The sequence below is a fragment of the Acomys minous genome, assembly GCF_964271855.1.
Source record: "Acomys minous genome assembly, chromosome: 12".
Taxonomy (NCBI): Eukaryota; Metazoa; Chordata; class Mammalia; order Rodentia; family Muridae; genus Acomys; species Acomys minous.
Genome location: NC_140493.1, coordinates 56,577,134 through 56,591,745, shown reverse-complemented (window position 1 = coordinate 56,591,745; position 14,612 = coordinate 56,577,134). Strand labels below are relative to the sequence as shown.

Genomic DNA, 14,612 nt, shown 5'->3' with positions numbered 1-14,612 from the left:
AGACCTTCTTTCTTTAGTGGTGCTTCCCAATAAGAGCAATAGAAGAAGGGTCAGAACCCAGTTCCTTATCACAAATGCAACAAGGGGGTGAAAAAACCTCATGTCTTCATGAAACAAATGGGCGCTGGACTTGACATTCCAGAATGGGCTCACTGAAGACACCCCTGGAGACGGTGACTATTAGCCACAAACATGGCAGGGTCCAGAATCACCTGGCGAGGGCCTCTGATACAACTAGGAAGTATTATCTTGACTGCACTAAAATGAGAAGACCTGCCCGCTGTGGGTAGTACTGTTCCCTGGCCAGGATCCTAAACTGTGCAAATGTAGAATCAGGACTGAGCATCAACACATCAACATTCTCTGTTGGTTGTCACATCTGAAATGTCCCCAGCTACTTCAGGCTCCTTCTGCCTTGGCGTCTCTACTATCATGGACTGTGCCCTTTAAGTATGAGCTACAGTAAGCCCTTAAGTGGCTGGTGTCTGAGTATTTTATCACAGTAACAGGCAAAGAAACTAAGGTACCTGCCATCAGTTATGTAGAACAGAGTCCTCAAATCTCCTACTGAATGATTGATGTTACTTCATTTCTTCACATTCTGTATGCTTTATTCATTACTTTAACATCTATTCTCCTATTTATTCCTCATCATAGCCCCACATTTGGTGTGTGTGTGTGTGAAGAGAGAGAGGGCATGCACGCACATGCATGACCTTTATCTCAGCCTTATGAATAGAGGACTGAATCTCAAGAAATAATAAGGCAGTAATACTATCATAAAAATAAAAAAACCCAAGATGTCTGAGTCCAGTGATCAGCTATTTTACTGTCTTAAAAAGTATGAAAAACACAAAGGATAGGTATGATACACATACATTGTGAGTCTTTAAATGAGATGACTTTGGGAGATTATAATTGGTGCCTAAAATAAATATATCTGAATCTGCACACAAAAGTGTGTACCAGTACGTAAAAATTAAAGCTATATTATGACATTGCATTGGAAATGAAATCAATTTTAATTGATGTAGTTAAAAGGACCGTGGCTTTGTTCTAAAACAAAATAAGCTTTTCTGGTCTTATTTCTAAGATACAATTGTGACGTTATGCCCCAAATTTATTTTCTATTTTACTTTTTGTAATCTTGTACTAAAGTATAGGAGAAGAAAATCATTGTTAATTCCCCTGGTTTTGATTATCCATTTAATAATTGCCTCTCATGAAAATTTCCAGCCAGTCATGTTCTCAAACATCTTAACATGTTTCTTTAACCGTCTTCCATGTTCTATATAATAGTGAACTCTCTTATTTCTAACCAGCCACAAAATGAAATGAAAAAAAAAATGGACAGTTGGAAAGTAGAAAAGGTATGATCAGTACAACAGAACGAACAACCTGGAAATGCTATGAAGACATACCTAATTAGAAAACAACTGGACACACCTTGCTAGCATGCCATGCTCTTGCGTAGTCCCCGGCCAACAACTGCAAGCTCCAGTACTGCTCTCGGTGCTCTCGGTATTTGTCTGTTTGTCTGGTGAATTAGGCCTGTGCTATTCAGTCTTTGGCTTTGGCATTTTGCTCCTTAGTGAAGTGTTTCTTACTGGTATATGGGAAGATTTAAGAACTAGATTTAAAGGTGGTGTTTTGTGAGTTCTCTGCTTTGACACGTGACGTGTTCTATTGCCAGTCTTTCTATATAATGAAACAATGAGAAACAAGTATCTTAGTTGCTTTGTGGTTAGTACTAGGGCATTGAATTCTTATCCCCTGAAAACTATGGCATTTGCATCATAATACAATTTGTATTTATCAAGAAGTAGGATGATGTTCATTTCCTCATAAATATTCCATAACTATGGTTTTTTTTCCTTAAATGCTACTTTTCCTGAATAATAAGCACTTGGAAACCACATCACTGGTTTACTGGGGGGAAGATAATAGTTAATCAAAGCCCACTGGCTCTAACTGGTCATGTTTGCCTCCCTATCTACAAAAGAGGCTGGCACTAAAGTTTCATAGGGTCAATTAGTAAAAGCATGACTAGGAAAGATGCAATGACCTTGAATGTTTCCTAATAACCTGAATTACCATCCACTGGAAATAAAACTTCATCTAGGGGTGTGATCATTAGGGTTTTTAAGCATAAAATTCAATGTTTTTTAGAGTCATACTTCCCAATAATCAGAGAATCAGCACAATATACCATATTTGTTATAAATAGAAAAATCCATGTATTATAATTCTAGCCATATTAAGCATATCTAATTACATATACTATTCAAATACTTATAATAGCTTGCATGCCCTTGTTCTTTATTTTCTTTGACATCATAATGATTCTTTGAGATAGGTGCTGCCAGTTCTGCAAATGTATAAACTATAATCTAGGAAGATTTAAAAAAAAACCTGAAGATTATTCAGTGGCAAGCAATTAAACAGCACATATGTTCTGAAATGTGCTGTATATTGAATTAAAAATGAAAGAATAAACTTTCAGGGTCTCTTATTTATATTTTAAAATTCCTTTCAGAGAGAGAGAGAGAGAGCATATGCACACACACACACACACACACACACACACACACACACACACACCATATTTTTGTGTTGGAAGGGGCATGCCTGACAAAGTGTGCACATGGAGGTCAGAAGACAACTTACAGAAATCGGTTCTGTCCTTCTACCATGCTGTTTCTGGGGTTCAAACTCATGAAGCTGCTGGCAAGCAACTTTATATCAGTCCCTAGTACACTTTGATTAGAATTATTCTTTACTTAAACAAATTGAGATTCAAACTATATAGCATGAAGGCTCCTTAAACAGTTGTGCCATGTTTGGTGGTAGAAAGATGTATTGTAATAAATATTGTCTCTCCTGGATTTTAAGACTGTATTTTAGGGAAGTTTTTTTTTTTAAGGGAAATGGGATGTTATCCTGAAGAGACATGATTCACAGTTTTGGACTCCTGATTTAAAATAAATCAATTGATTTAAGTTTCTCTTATCTATATTTTCACCATGGAAGACTAAGATCCAGCTTCATGAATAATAAGAAAAGTTATTTTTGTCTATTTTATTATATTCTCTATCACTTGCTTAGATATGTTTAATGAGGTTTTTCAAAGGATTGGATTACTGGTTGTTTACAGTTATTGTTTACATTGCTTTGTTTTGAGACAAAGTTTGGGGGTATCACTCAGGCTGGTCAATAATTCTGGGCCTTCCTGTCTCAGACATCCATGTCTAGAACCGAGGGTGTGTGCTGTTGTCAGTGTTACCCGGAGTTCACTGGATGTTTTCCTTTTTTTTTTAGAATTTTTCTCATTGGAGAGGCTATGGATATTGTTAATGAGTAGGTAACTTACCTAGTACACTCAAAGACCTGATTCCACTCCCTGTACTTTGATGATGATGATGATTATGATGATTACAATGACAATGACAACAGGTTGCTGGGCATGGGTGCGTGTTTGTAATTCCAGCAACTGGGAGGTAAAGACAAAAGGAAAAGTAGGATATAACAGGACCTGGGCTACATAACAGACCAAGATTTTAAAATAACTCACCCCATTGGGTTAACAGTACAGACTTCATGTAGGCAAGGCTGAAGGAGTCAAACATCAGAAGAACTTAGATCTGTAGCTTGCAGACTGACTATGCTGCTCAATTAAACCCCAGTCTTAGGTCAATAGTTAAAAAGCGGAGGATAGTGGGCTAGTTTAGAGCACCCAAACACCAAGAACAAGTGAGGTTCCAAACCTAACTGAGAGTAGATATGAGAGCAGACATTTTTTTATTTTACGTAAATGGATGTACATGCCGGATATACCTGCATGTATATCTGTGCAACCCATGTGTGCAGTACTCATGGAGGCCTGAAGATGGCATCAAATCCCTTGGGATTGGAGTTACAGACAGTTGTGCACCATCATGTGGGCGCTGGGAATCGAATCTTCCTTAAATGTTGACAGTGCTTTTTAACCACAGAACCATCTCTCCAATATCTGTGATTAGTTTTATACATCACAAAAAGGCAGGGAGTACTAAATTAAATAGATGGTACTATGAATCTTACTTATTTAAAGGTGATATTTTAGGAACTTTTTAATAGTATGATACTTATAAAAACTAGGAAATTTTGAGCAACATGCATATTCTATATTGAAAAATGACACTGTCTTCTTGGGTTTTGGGTTTGTTTTATTCTGAAACTCAAAACTCAGTCCCATTTTAGGGGGGCAGGGTCTACACAGTTTGGCTACCTCCAAGCACTGTCCAAACTTTAAAGCTATGCTAATTGTTATCTGTTATGAAAACTTGTAATTGTTTCTATTAAATCTGATTAATTTTGGTAAGGTCACATATATTTCTAGCAAGCCTTAGTTGCTAAATGGAGTTACATAGTATTGTTTCAAGCATAAAAAACTTCTGTAACTGTTATCCAGTTTGAAGCTTTGTTTTTAAATGAAGCGTTCATTTGAGACCGGCTGATGTTCGCCTGCCACAGCCTGTATTATGCTTCATTCTAAGACTTTATATCTGGAAAACCAAGGTTTGCCTTCCAATTAGATAACATGCCTACTGCGGTCATCAGGGAGCTTCCGTCTGGTGCCTTCATCGGGGAATCATGGAGAGCAGAGCTTCACACAGACTTCTTTGATCACTGTGTTAGGAAGCCAGGGTATGGTGAAATGCCCACTGGCTATTAATGAATATATAACTTCTGCCCATATTACACTTGACAAATCAAGTCAAGCATGTGCTTAACTCAAAAGTGGGTTAGGAAAAGCAATTTCTTTTTAATAATGATGAAGGGAAAACAGAACCGCTTTCTTTGTTCAAGTGGAAAGGTGCTCAGAGAGGATGGGTTATCATTTCTACTCTTTCAAAACTCCCTAGGAAATATATTCTAAGTTCAGTACTGGAACCATGCTCTGGCCTAAAAAAACTCATAAAGCCTGAGGACCAGAAACGGTGTGCATGCATTTGTATGTGTGTGGTTGTAAGCATGTGTGTTTGTACATATGTAGTGGGTTTTGAAACAGCTGTATAAGGCCATCGCGTATGTTACCCATAAGCGTTGATGTCCACCACCCTAGGTACATGATCTTGTGGTTTTTCTTAACTTCCATATCTCTTGGTTTGTGTATCATTAAGAGGGAAGCAAGATTACAGTAAGCATGTATGCTAGGGGCCTAGCCCACATCCCCAGCAGAGTGGGCACTCTCTACATTCTAACTATAAGATACTGTATTTGTCTCACATGCTATTTGCACTCAGTTTCTTATCAGTTAACCATCAGTTTTGTTATCATTTAGGACTCTGCCCTTTGTCCCCACTACTACCAATCTAGTTGATCACCAAGGCTTTGGGTTATTTATTTATTTATTTATTTATTTATTTATCATAAACCTGCCAAATTGCAATTGTACAAGGTAACAAAGGGCATTTTAGTAGATTTTAATAATCAAACAAAGCAAAACAAAACAAAAAAAACAAAAAGAAAGTTGAAGAAAAAAATACCAAAGCAGTTAATGAGTTAAGAGTCGCTCTATTATTATGCAATTGATGGTGGTTGCATGATAGCATGACTAAAAAAAAATGTTGTCTCTTCTTCTGAGCTAGCTTTCTGATTTAATTTCTGTACATTATCCATCCAACTACTATACCTCGGATCTGTGCCATAAACATGCTGAGATATTAAGAACCCCACTTAGGAGAAGAACTTCACAGCAGCTTTCCTGACCCACAGAAGAAATGGAATTCTCATGAGTACCTGTAACTTAGGCCACATTCTCATTTCCAGGCATACTATGTGTTCTTTCTTAATATGAAAATTTTACTCACATATAGTTCAATCATAGTATAGACCTTTGGTAAATTTGGTCAAATTCTAAAATTAATGATGTAAACTTTAAATAAACTATATTTAATAAATAATAATTCAATTGCTTAATTATTTATTAAACTATGATCTAATGTTTTGAGGGTTTTATAACTACTATGTCAATATAGTAAATATATACATTCATACATACATACATTCATACACACAATATTTATATTGTCTGTGTAATACATACACATACACACACACACACAATATATATATATATATATATATATATATATATATATATTGAAGTTGAAGTAAATGGATAGAGGGAGATAACGTAAGGTGAGTTTTAGACACAACGACAACATGGTTGTTATCAGAGAACATGGAAGTGCCTGAGCCCAGGGATAGGGTGGAGAATCTTACACAAAAGGTTAAGAATTTGATTTTGTCGCAAGGGGTGGATGGGATATAAACACGCTGAAAAGAACGAGCTGCTAGCTATTCTGAGTCATCTCTTTGCTTTTCTCTGACTCAGTGGCTCCATTCAGGTTAATACGATCCCAGAAGCTTCCAGCAGATTCTTATCGCTGCAGTTTTGTAATAACTGCTGACCTACCAGTGGGGAATATTGAGAGACATGCATGGAGTATAATTTTTCAGCAGCTACTGGGCAGGTGCTGCTGGAAAAGCAGCTCTCTTTTAAATGTATCAGCACTTCGTAGTCTGCAGCGCATAAAAGTTACTCACAGTTTGTATCTGTGCCAGGAAGATGAAGGCAGTGCCTGCTCCACACACCAGTGGTGAGATGTGTGATTTCACCCTTGGAGAATTTGACAGAATAATCGACTTTGATGATTAATCCATTGTAACAGGGGGCTCAGCATTGGTGGAGATGAATTTTCTGCCTTAAGTGACTCCCCTGTTGTGCTGTATTCTTTAAAATTCTTAGAGAGTTGATATAGTGTGAGAGGGAACAAGGTTGCAGACCTTGGGAAATCACTCTGATTCTTTTAGACTTGTGAAAAACCACACGAGGTAGCTGCATGTTTTCTTTGGGCGTCCGGATTTGACTAAATCAAGGGGATCTTAGAGAATACATCCCTTCTGGAAAAGTCTTGATAATAAGAACACATTATCCCACAAAAATGGTTTAGAAGACTTTCTGTAAATCATGGAAAATGTGTTAGAGAGTCTCTGTGGGGTACTGTTGCCATGTTAACAGACTTGACCCAGGATTATCACACATAGTATATGTATCACATACACAAATATAGCATGCATAACACAATACATGTGGATATATTTATTCACAATATGCATGTTACTAAAAGTCACACAAACATAAGAATATATGCTACATGTTCTTTCTTATAAGTCAAATAAAGAGAAATCTCTCTTTCTGCTAGTGTCGCTCTGTCCTCTACCCTCCAATTTGACATTCTTTCATATTAAGAAAAACTACTTAAGGATTTAGAAAGTCTGTCTTTGGGAGAAAAGAAGATAATATAATGCTTATAATTTATTCAAATATATATTATACTAGAGGCTACATATAATTCAGCTAGACTGAATATGAAATTGCAGGCTTCTTGTCGGAAGCCCCAGAAACTCTGATTCAGAAAGTCTGCATCACGGTTTGAGAAATCCACAGTGCTCACTCCACTAATAGGTTCCTCAATCTTTTCAGTGAGAAAACATGATACAGCGTTTTCCATAGCCTCCACAATACTGACCTTGGGGTAGATATTTAACTAATTCTTGTCAGATAACTAACTGTTAAGTGGAACTATGTTGTTTCTGGACTTCAGTGATGTCTTTCGTTTTGTTTTGTTTGTTTGTTTCTGTTTGAAACAAGGTCACGTGTTATTCAGATTGTCTCCAAACTTGCAATGTTGTAGCGAAAGATGACTTTGAACTTCTGAGCCTCCTGCCTCCACTCCTGAACACTAGGTTACACAGTTCTTTGGGCTGAACTCAAAGTTTTGTGGATGCTAAGCAACTGGTGCATCCCCAGATATGTGTTGGTTGAGTTATTACAGGTATTTATTATCTTCATGGTCTATGACAAAAAGATATCCATGACTAATGCACGAAATCAGAATATAAGTAAATGTGCTAGCAAACCTCGGAGTTTATTTGCTTTGGTTTTATTTTCTTTCCGACCTGCACAGAATAGTCCTTTCACCTCGGTGGAAAGTAAGTGAGTTATAGCTGATCACACAGGCTTGGAAATGGCCAGTAACTCTTCATGGTTAACAAGGAGCTACAATGCACCTTGAGCTCATGGACTCCTGGTATATACCTACTGTGTAGCCTGAGTTTGGGCCATTGACAGTAACATACTGTGTAAACATGAATAAATTGTACAACTTACTTTTATTATCTGTAGAATAACACAAGCAGGGACTGAAAATCTAGTCACCAAGTATGTGGGGGTCATTAGTCAAAATCATCCTGGCAACAATGCAGGATCTCCGTAAATAGGGTATTCCGTGATTGTAGGTTGGTGCCACCTGGTGGTAGTTGCTTAGTCTCGCTTATGCATCTAATGGGGTTGACAGTGTTGGGGCGAAGGAGGGGACATCTAGAGGCCAGGCGTCAATTTGAGCAATCTTTGGTTAGTCGATACCAGGATCCTCTGCCTGATGTAGAAAGATTAGTCCCAAATAAGATTCCTCACATTTCATGAGAACATGAGAAGTTTACGGTATATCCATTTTCAAGCTGCAGCTAGATGAAAAATGAAGCCATTCACCCATCAGATGATAGCTGAGTTTATCTACCATCTGGCACACTATTCCAAGATATGACTCTACTTTGAAGACTTGTCCTAAAAACCACAAATGAAGCTATGACTTTCAAAAGGACTTCTCTAAGTTCAAAGCAGTGATGGAATGCAAAAATAAAATAAAATAACAGCATTCATTGGTCATTCTTTTTTAGAGGAAACTGTCCATTATTAATCATAAATATAATAAGTTTTACATTTATCCACTTTAACAATATATGTTTTCTGTTATACTCTGTCCTTGCCTTCATTCTGTCTTCATAAATATCTTTCCAAAATGGAAACTGTCTTAGTTCAACCCCATTGTTTATTTCCCTGCCCCCATGCCTTAATTTAATAAACTTCTGTGTTGAGTCTCTTTTACAAGATTTGTCCCACAGCGACTTCACCTGAAAATAGTTTTGCAAGTTGGCAAAAACTGGCATATTAAAGATGATCCGTTTATAAAAATCAGATTGTAGTCTTCAACTCAGAATCTACCGATTTTCAAATATACTACTCTGATGTCACTTCCATTGCCTGAACTGTATGTTTCCCCCAAGCCACTTTCCTAAGACTGTTTTGCAACACCTGCAATGTTCAAGTATGCGTTGTCTTCAAATCTGTAACATTCTACCTAACATCAATTGCAAAGCTTATGCATCTTACAAAAACACCCATGAGGTGGTAATGTCTCACTTAGCTTTTCCCTCATCTTAGTCACCAGTTGCTCTGACAGTCATTGAGATGTTTTCAAGTGATGTTGTGTTATGTTAATTCTGGGACATGTGGAAACACTGATGATTTCCCAATAGTTCTGGGACATAAGTTTACCCACAGATGTGCACCACTTCCATGACAAGTCAAACAAAAAACTATAACCATAAATCAGTCAAACATTTATAGAGAGGTTCTAAAATGCTTAGTACCATGAAGTCTACATTAGAGAGATGCGGAGTCCATGCCCGGCTCCTTCATAGATTAACATTTTACTTTGGATATATTAACCAGCTTTGTTTATGAAGTTTACTCTCCTCAAAGTAGCTACCACCATAGATACACAGACACGTTCATAAGCTAATAAAGAGTCAGGTCACCAGGATGAGTGAACTAAGCCCATTGTTGATTCACAGATGAGCTCTGAAAGGATATTCGTTTAAGAAAAGAGTTTTCCAGACTTCCGTTGTTTTAGTGTCCTGGCTTTCTCATCTTTCAGGATCTGTATGGTTAGGAGACAGTGACTTTGATTTGCAAAAAGGAATATGGACTTTTGCAAAAGAAGATTAAAACAAAAGAGAACTACCCAGGTATTATTATAGGGAATGCCTTTAATTCAGGACTCAGAAAGGAGTAAGGCAAGTCCCTGTGACTTCCAGGTCAATTTTGGTCTACGTAGGGAGTTCCCACCACATAGAGAAGGAAAGAGGGGAGCGGGGAAAAATACACCAGAAATATTTACTAGATCTTTGAAAAAGACACAAACTATTTCCTTCTAACTACCTATGTAGGCAAGACCCCTGGGCGTATAACACCTACCTCAGGCCTGGTAATCCATAAGTAAATGTCCAGCCAGTGGATTTTTAAAAATTATTTTTTAGCTTTCTATAATGTGTAAATTCCTCAAAAACAGAGTATTTCCTCATTCCACCTCTATAATGACCAAATAATGTATATTTAATGTCACATCACTTTTTATGCATAAAAAACATATGCTCGTTATACCAATTTGAACAAAATATTAATTATTACATGGGAAAATATATTAAATATTGCAATGAATTCTCATTATGATTTTCTTGTATCCATACTCCATATGTTATTTTTAAAAATAAAATGTAAAATAGGCAAAATAGCACATTCCTCCTGTTCTTCTTCTATTCATGAATACTGAATTAATGGCTAGATTAAATAGATTTCTCCCACTTTGGGTGAAATTTGTTGTTGCTGCTGCTGCTGCTGCTGTTGTTGTTTTTGTTGCTATCTCACATAAAACTCATCAAGGCCAGCTATGAGATTCTATTTTGTGTGCATTAATCTCTCTCTGTCTGTCTTTGTCTGTCTCTGTCTCTCTTTCTGTCTCTGTCTCTGTCTGTCTGTCTGTCTGTCTGTCTGTCTGTCTCTCTCTCTCTCTCTCTCTCTCTCTCTCTCTCTCTCTCTTTATGTTAGGTACTTGTGACTTAGGGCTATTGAGTAGAGCAATGTCCTTGGGCTGAACTGAGGTGTACTAACAGTTTAAAATCTGTAACAGATCACAAATACTTACTACTGTATAGATATATAAATAAACAAATTTTATTTTGAATATGTTAATTTAAATAAATATGCTAGCAAACAAAATTATAGCTCTGCACCTCTTATTATTGAGCCATGACTGTTATGAAACATTGATTTAGATGTGACCAAGGCTGAATTTTCATTCCTATAGTTTTTATACTGTCCCCTCTTTTCTCTCTCCCCTTTGCTGTTGCTTTAACATTTTTTTCTTTTCTTTCTTTCACTTGTGTAGGTACATTTGAAACCAAAGTCTTCTAAACATTAGCCAAGTCTTCTCTCACAAAGATAGTATTTTTAATCCCTGCATGTAAGCTTGTATCTAGGTTAGGTCCAGTATCTCTGGTGAGTCATGGTGATTTTTTTGGTACAATATTGACCTGCTATTCAATTATTCTCATGCCCTACTTGGACTTAGTATATTTTTAAAGCAGGTGGATTTTCTCCCTTTGCAATACATCACTTTCTCTCCATTTAAAATGTATTTTTGACTTCTTTTTTTTTTCTCTCAGAGAGAACTTTCAAGTTTGTATCTACATAACTGATTTGATTTTCTGCAGTGTCAATTCTGTTCTCCACCTTCAAAGGCATAATCTGCTTTTACAGTGAGTCTCCTTAAAGTCATTCTTATCCAGTCCTCCTTAAATTCATTCTTTCATTCTTATCCGGTGATTTTTCTGTGCATCAAACTGATATTTCTTGTGGCTTTTTCCCTGTGTCACTCACTTCTTTCCCCTCTTATCGTTTATTGATAGTAAGTCGTTTGGGGGGGTAAACTTGGATGAGTATTTCAAACCACTTGTAAATGCCTCCTCTTCTTTACTTTCAAAGTAATGTGGTCATTCTTCACCTTGTTAGTACACTTGCCCAGAATGTTTAAATTCGCAAGTTCTTGAATGAGATACAGAACTATCCAGCATTGACTTTTATCAGGTGATCGTGGCAACAATGTCCCACCAGCTGGAATACAGTTGAAAAAAAGGGGTGTTAGTAGTCAGCAGTCGTGCTAGTATCATAGTCACAAACTGGGGTACCGCGTCACGCTGCCTTAACAGCATTTGGCAGTAGCTGAATTATTTTTTCATATCAAAAGTAGCAAAGTAGGAGACATGGCCCGGAATTGCCTTCCTGTTGTTTTAAAGGGTATTGTGCTGTACTAAGAGGCCTTTCTGACCCACAGATGGGCATTCCTTTGTAAGCTTTGTCCTCCAAGCTCTGGAATCCACAGCAACAAGGCAGTAAGTTAGCATACTATAATTATTCTGTCTAATGTTGGTGCATGCTGCTAGCTTTCTTTAAGGCTTTAACTTAATTTGGATCCGTGATTCCCCAGAGGCAATTGCTATAACCAGCGGGGCTTGAGAACATCACAGTGGGCGTGTCAAAGAGTGGTCACTTAGCAGGCCAAAGTACAGACCCTCTGGAAGCAATATCATGAACAAGAATAAAATCGCTTAAATTTATGTGTGCAAATTTCTTCAGTTTCTGGTTTGTCTGTTCATCAAAGATTTATTCAACATGATTTCATTAGCCTTTTAGTTCAAGAAATTCTGTCAGTAGATTAAACCTAGCTCTATTGTTATGACATGTTTAATTTTTTGTTTCTGTGTAATTATTCTAGGAAAAAAATATTGTAAAATTTGAAATGGTCTTGGCCAGTTAAGTGCCACTCCATTCCTTTGTTGTTGTCTTCTTTGATGTGTGTCTGTAGTATTTAAAATTGAAAACTTCTCCTTAGAGAAGAAAAAAAGAAAGCTATGAAGACTGATGTTAATATTAAATTAATAATGATGAAGAGGTCATTTAGATTTTTTACTGTGTTGAGAAGAAGAGTTGATATTGGGAATTGTCTGGGCTTCTCCTGCATCCAGCATAGGACCTCTCAGAGTTAGGGCTGGTCAGTGAACAGCTAACCAGGGCTTTATTTGTGCACAGGTCAACAAGTTCAAAGACATGATGATGAAATCCTAGTCATAACGGAGTTTATAACCAGCTTCTGTAGATAGGAAGGATGCACTCGAAGTGAACAGTCATATTGTCCAAGCTTCCAATGGGTGATTTGGAAAATGTGCCTGAATTCAGGGAATAACTGCCCACCTTAAACTGATAACAAAAATAAATCCTCAGCGAAGGAACAAGTGAGTTGTTTGAGAATAAGAAAGTTCTTCATATAACCTTGATGTGCATCTTATGGAATGTATCAATGAACAAAGGAGCTGCGGACATGTATAAAACATCAAGAGAACAATAGATAGAAGAGTTGGGGAAATAGAGAAGACTATAAACCAATGACATGATACTCATATAATTGAATTTGGAGAGATAAGGTGAGACCTAGAATTTAAGCCAACCCAAACAGTAAATACATGGGTAACCAGCATTTCCCCATGATTACTAAGGTAAGGATAACTTACTTCATTGCACTGTGGCATTAAAGAAAAAAAAAGGATACTGATCTGGGGGAAATCTCCATCTGGAATAAAACAGTGCCTTAAAGGGTTGCAGGTACCATGTTGCATGAAAACACAAAGCAGGGAATGGTGATGCTGTCTTGACTCTGCAGAAGGGTATCATAGGGCAGTTGCTGTTGCAGGGGTTATGAAAGATTAGTAGGTCATCATTAAACAGAGGAGGATGCCTGACAGAATAAAAAAAGCAAGACAAAGCAGAGTTCAGGAAGACTAGAGCATGTTTAAACATAGAAACAACTGAAAAAAGAGGAAATGAGCAAAATGGAGAGGGTAAGATGCCAAATTATTCTGGGGTTGGGGAAACGTAGAGGATAGAAACCCCATGTGCCGCAAATGAAGGGTAAGAAAGCGTTCCTTTTCATACTCAATTGCCATCAGGCTCTTAGAAAGGGATCAGAACTTAAATAGAAGAAGTGGCTGCAAACACGTAGAGGACTGGAAACCAGTGCCAGAGACTAATATGTCAGTTCCAGCATTCTCGACTAAGCAGCTGTAACAGCGAGGAAGAAATAAATGGTATTTAAACACAAACTCATTTTCAAATTTCAGGAAATGTGACAGGTCACTCACATATACCTTTATATGGCCAAAACAGGTTCTGTGGCCCCACTACCTAGACAATACTATGCAATCTTTTCCACAAAAGGGACAGGAATTAGAATGGCATACTCTTCAATGAATGTGCTAAACTGCATGCACAAAATCCTCCCATAAATTAGGAATTCCTAAAATACTTGTTCATATTCTGAATTTAAATAATGTTTTCACATGAAGATACCTAATGTTATGATTTATGGCATCCGTTCTGCTCTCAGTCACTTGTCACTAAACTCCATTTAAAGCTGTAGGAATAGGAAAAGCTCATCTCCTAGCCTAGGTTGATGCTCAAAAGAAGAAACAAAGAGGGGGATGAAGGAGTAAAGGAAAAAGAAAGAAGCAAGCAAGAAAATAAGGAAATAAGAAAGACGCCAGGAAGTTAGGATGGAAGGGAAGCTAGAAGGATAAAGAAAGCAAGGAAAGGAGAGAGGGAAGGAGGCAGGGAGGGAGAGAGGGAGGGAGGAAGATCTTGTGTGCCAGAGTTACAGACGTTCATGTACATGATTTCACTTATTTTTGCAAAACTCTGGAATACATGCTGCCTCGAGAGCTAGATGCAGTAAGCCCAGGAACAAATGGTTAGGAAGTGAATGAAGGCTGTTTTTAGCAGAGACCTGATATTCTCCTGGAGTTTTCTGCTTAGACTGGAAAGTGCCATCCTT

At 37.4% G+C, this 14,612-nt stretch overlaps 1 protein-coding gene and 1 long non-coding RNA gene across 3 annotated transcripts in view; one reads left to right on the top strand and one right to left on the bottom strand.

Moving 5' to 3' along the window:
* Window positions 1-14,612, top strand: part of ZFPM2 (zinc finger protein, FOG family member 2) — a 439,131-nt gene that overhangs the window by 359,006 nt on the left and 65,513 nt on the right. The window lies entirely within an intron of this gene.
* Window positions 11,331-14,612, bottom strand: part of LOC311578334 — an 8,221-nt gene continuing 4,939 nt past the window's right edge. The window contains exon 4 of the long non-coding RNA XR_014772841.1: window positions 11,331-11,842. This is a non-coding gene — a long non-coding RNA (uncharacterized lncRNA). The remainder of the gene's footprint in view (window positions 11,843-14,612) is intronic.